This window comes from Notothenia coriiceps, unplaced genomic scaffold (genome assembly GCF_000735185.1).
Source record: "Notothenia coriiceps isolate Sejong01 unplaced genomic scaffold, NC01 NC01_scaffold00001419, whole genome shotgun sequence".
Classification (NCBI taxonomy): domain Eukaryota; kingdom Metazoa; phylum Chordata; class Actinopteri; order Perciformes; family Nototheniidae; genus Notothenia; species Notothenia coriiceps.
Window position 1 is genome coordinate 1 of NW_011334120.1, and position 4,875 is coordinate 4,875.

The 4,875-nt window shown below is 40.0% G+C and overlaps 1 long non-coding RNA gene across 1 annotated transcript; it reads right to left on the minus strand.

Moving 5' to 3' along the window:
- Positions 1–563: 563 nt before the first annotated feature.
- On the minus strand, positions 564–2,012 carry LOC104960772 (uncharacterized). The gene is made up of 3 exons (XR_800019.1): positions 1,938–2,012; positions 1,280–1,320; positions 564–613 (listed from the first exon to the last, which is right to left on the minus strand). It is a non-coding gene; the product is annotated as an uncharacterized lncRNA (long non-coding RNA).
- Positions 2,013–4,875: the final 2,863 nt, after the last annotated feature.

The window sequence follows — 4,875 nt, forward strand, 5'->3', positions numbered from 1 at the left end:
TGAGGACCAGAGCATTCAGACATTACACATTAAAAACACACAAGGGACATCTTAGTGAGCGTGAGTGAGTGAGTGAGTGAGTGTGAGTGAGTGAGTGTGTGTGAGTGAGTGAGTGAGTGAGTGAGTGAGTGTGTGAGTGAGTGAGTGAGTGAGTGTGAGTGAGTGTGTGTGAGTGTGTGTGAGTGAGTGAGTGAGTGAGTGAGTGAGTGAGTGTGTGAGTGTGTGTGTGTGAGTGAGTGAGTGAGTGAGTGTGTGAGTGAGTGAGTGAATGAGTGTGTGTGTGTGTGAGTGAGTGAGTGTGTGAGTGAGTGAGTGAGTGAGTGAGTGAGTGAGTGAGTGAGTGAGTGAGTGAGTGAGTGAGTGTGAGTGAGTGAGTGAGTGAGTGAGTGAGTGAGTGAGTGAGTGAGTGAGTGAGTGTGAGTGAGTGTGTGTGTGAGTGTGTGAGTGAGTGAGTGAGTGTGTGAGTGAGTGAGTGAGTGAGTGAGAGTGAGTGTGTGTGAGTGAGTGAGTGAGTGAGTGAGTGAGTGAGTGAGTGAGTGAGTGAGTGAGTGTGTGAGTGTGTTACCTGGATGTTTTCCGTCAGGCCGTACTCTGCGTGAGGGTTCTCAGAAACCTGCAGGAGGAGTTACTTGAATGATTAATAATCAGACTGAATGTAACCTGAGGATAGTCACATGTTGCCTGCGTAGTGTGGACGTATTAGAGGATGATTTGCTTTATTAATGGAGGAAGAGAAGGTCGAGGTATCCCGGGAAGAAACTCTCAATTTCTGAGATTAAAGTCGCACTCTCAGGATAAAACCGTTTGGGACATTTTGTCAAATTAAAAAGGTTCACATTTTAAGTTTTTTTTGGATATACTGATATTAAAGTTGTACAGAAAACCACCCTGAGAACAGCTGTTTGTTTGCTAACAGACAACATGTCTTCACTTTATTTATTTGGGTTATCCAACCGTATAAAGATATCTCTTTTTCAAAAAGGGAAAAAAGAATGACCTCCCATCTCAAAAGGTCCGTGTTTCTGGACACCTATTCTTTGGGACTTCTTACGTTTTTTCTCATTATGTCTGAGTTTTCTGATCATTGATAATGAGATCATCTGACCATTTGTATCTCAGTGTTTCCCTGCTGGTCGCTAAAACTCTGGTGTTCTCTTCATAAACCTGAGTGTGTGACTGCAGCAAGATATCACACAGTCATCAGCTGTTTCACACACATCAATATCATACAGTATCGTGTGTGTGTGTGTGTGTGTGTGTGTGTGTGTGTGTTACCCACAGGAGTGTGTCCCTCCATCGACTGATCTGCATCTGTGTGATCTGAAAGGAGAGAGCAGAAGCCGTTGGAACAACTTTTTAAAAGTCTTGCAGTTAGCCTTTCTTATTATTATTCAACAGTTTTGTGTAAGGCATACATTTAGTGAGAGACTCAGACTCCCAGAATCCCTTGCCGTATACAGTATGAACCTCATATGTCAGCTTCTCTTCTGATGTATTTGTATTATGTTTCTTGTTCAATAAAGACTTAATCATTCAAATGACCGTGACATGTCCAGCCGGTCTTTCTTCTGGAGACACTTCATCCTGAGATAATACCGGCGACAGATGTCTGCTAACAGTAAATTAAGAACACTATTAAAGCTACTTCATATTTTAAAATATGATACCCAAAGGCCAGACACGTGACATGTATGTTTGTTTATTACCGTGTGTTTGTAACGGAAAGTGTTTCTGCTTTTTAACCGGCGGTATATTAGCTTAGCATCGCATTAGCTCTCCGTGATTTCTTAATAAAACCTCATTAAACAAGTGAACAAGAACCCTGTGATTCGGCCCTAGCCTCTGACACAGGACATCTAACCGGGAAACGGGCAGAAAACAAACACATATAGAACACAAACTCCGAAACACTCCATCAATGGAAACAAAAAACTCACCGTCCGACATGTTTGTTGTGGATCTGAACGTAAGTGACGTGGTGACGTCGATTCTGTTCAACGGTGCGTAAGTGACGTCGTTTCTTTCTAATGATTACGTAAACAAGATAGAAGCACGGAACCATTGTGGGATATTATTTTTAAATAATTAATATAATAAAACAAACCAAATATTTTACACGTTCTTTTTTTGTGTAAATGTGTTTTCTAACTTGTTGTTTAAATTAGTTATATTTGTTTTGTTCCCAACGCCGTGTTTTCGGTTTGTGTACTTCAAAATAAAAGCACAGAACCAGGATTCATAAATGTTTTCAAATGTGTTAAAAAATGTTTTGTTTGTTCCAAGTACTTGATTTAATGTGTTGTACATTATTTACATTTGTGTTTTAATTAGTTTAGTTTATTTGTTCTTATAATTCTTGTTCCCCACGTCGTAGCTGTTTCCGGTTTATGTACGTCCTTCAAATTAAAAGCACGGAACCATGAATAATAAGTCAAATAAAACCAAAAAAAAAGATTCTATATGTTCTATTTCTTTTGTTTAATGTGTTTTTGTTCCAACTTTTTGTTTAAATTAGTACAATTTTCTATCTGTTCTATTTTTTTGGCCCTAGCTTTGTAATGTCCAGAGCACTATTGAGAGATAAGATAAGATAGTATTTATGAAATACTTATTGAGAGAGCTGGCCAACACAGCAGGGTCTTTTATCAGGGCATCGTTGATTTTTTATTCTAGAATATTATTTTCCTGTTTCTAATCTTTACCTAATAGTTTATTTAGGATTTGCCAAACGTTTTTACCGTTATCTTTCGCACCTTCAATTATATTAATGAAGAGCTTTGTCTTATTGTTTGTGTTACCTTGTTACGAGCATGAGAGCATTTCTGTCTGTCAGTGGAGAATCCGGATTTCAAGCTCTGCTTTAATAGTTGGTCTCTGGATTTCATTAGATTCCTGCACTGTAGATTCAGCCAGGGAAGATGACGTTCCTTTGAGGCACCCTCTCCTTGAGAAGGAAGACATTGCATCTTTAATTTTAGATATAACCAGATCACTGTTTTCACCAATGTCTTCAGAGGACAGTGTCAATCAATCATTTTCACTGCCTCCATAAAAAGTTGTTGCAGGTTTTTGGGGATGAAGCGTGAACCCAAGGCAGGGGTTTTAGATGAGGCCATGAACCTTGTTTTTGAGAGTTTCCTGGCAAAAAGAACCAGATTATGGTCAGAAAGCCCAGTCGGTAAGTTGTAGGTTTGAACTATTCAGTCAGCTTTGTTAGTAAATACTAAATCTATTATGGTCTTGGAGTTACTCTAGTCGGTTGATCCATTAGTTGTATTAAGTTGTGTTTATCCGTGATCCGTTTGAAGCTTTTTCTATTTTGTTTGTCATTCCAGTTTCTGTTAAAGTCTCCTAGAATAATTAGCTCTTTGTTGGAGTCACAGGAATTCAGCAGGAGTTTTATCTGGTCAAAGAAATGCACCTTAGCGGCGGGTTGTCGATACGGGCAAATCATGGTGAGGGACATTTCCTCAGATACTGTGATTTCCACACCAACACAATCAAACTCAATATTAGCTGGAAGAGCAACACAAGTAAAGGTATCCCTCACATAAAGCCACACACCCCCTCCTTTCCCCTCAGTCTGTCCTTCCTAAACACATTAGATCCTGACATCCTCAAGTTTGTATCTTGTTGGTCGAACGCACTTATTGTAAGTCACTTTGGATAAAGCGTCAGCTAAATGTAATGTAACATAGATACGAGAGAGGATGCTGACGACTGTTTTATTAGCCTACTGTCAGCTTGTATCCTGGTCCACCTGGTGTTCCTTTGGCCAAATGTCTGTGATGCCTGAAGGCCTGTTAACCTGGAGGATGTGTGTTGGTCCTTAGTACTTTAGTATTAATCATACTGAGTAGTGGTACATTTACAATGTGCTCTTCCTACTAGGTGGTATCAGCTGCTGTTTTGCTATAGTTAGGTTTTGCTTGAATTAGGTTTTGTTTCAATTTAGTTTTGCTGACTTATATTTAGGATTTTAGTGTATTTTACTGTTTGCTCGTTTGGACCAACTGGATAATTGTTTCTCCTGCTTTATACTCATTTGTTGTGTCTTTGCCCCTTGTAGTGGAGTTGGAGCCAGCTAGTGGTGGAGGCACACAGTCGAATTCCCTGGGACACAGTTTGTAGTGAGTTTTGATTTGCAGTGATATTTGGTTTTGTGTTTTTACCAAGAATAAACAAATACATGTGATTGACATAATGAAATAAACTGTTAAACTGTTTCATTATAACTGAACCACGGCTCTGTCTTGTGTCAGTCACAAACTTGTAGAGCCTTCTTAGTTCTGAGGACTGAGGTGTAAATTAAGTATCTCCTGGGGCGAAACTCCCCAGGTGGCGTTGTCAGGCATTTTGGTATTTGGGTGGCTCTGCCTTTAAAAACGACCACCCCGCCACATACACATCAACATGTGTCCCCGGTGTCGTCATGGGTCACCCACACCACCGGGTTTATCTCATCGTGGTGAAGATAGTGCTACTGGGTAGGGATGTCAGCGATTATTCGATTTTTCGAATATTCGTTGCAGTCTCCAGAATCGAAAATTATTTTTTAAATTCGATTTTATTTATATATATTTGTATTATTATTTATGTTTTTCTTTTTTCCTGGCTTAGTTTCAACCAAAAATATAGACTAATGCTAATAATAGTAATAGTATTAATAATTGTAAATGGCCATTGGTCACACCACCAGTTTGTTTTACTGTAAACTTGGAGGAAGCCAGCAGCGCAGGCTGCAGAGTGCAGTCTGCTGCTGCCTGCTGCAGCCTGCTACACACCGACTTCCTTGCGCAGGTATCCACCTCTGACCATGGTGAAGTACCTGGACCTTACAGCGTGTTGAAGTCTGGCGGCGATGGGGTTCTGGCG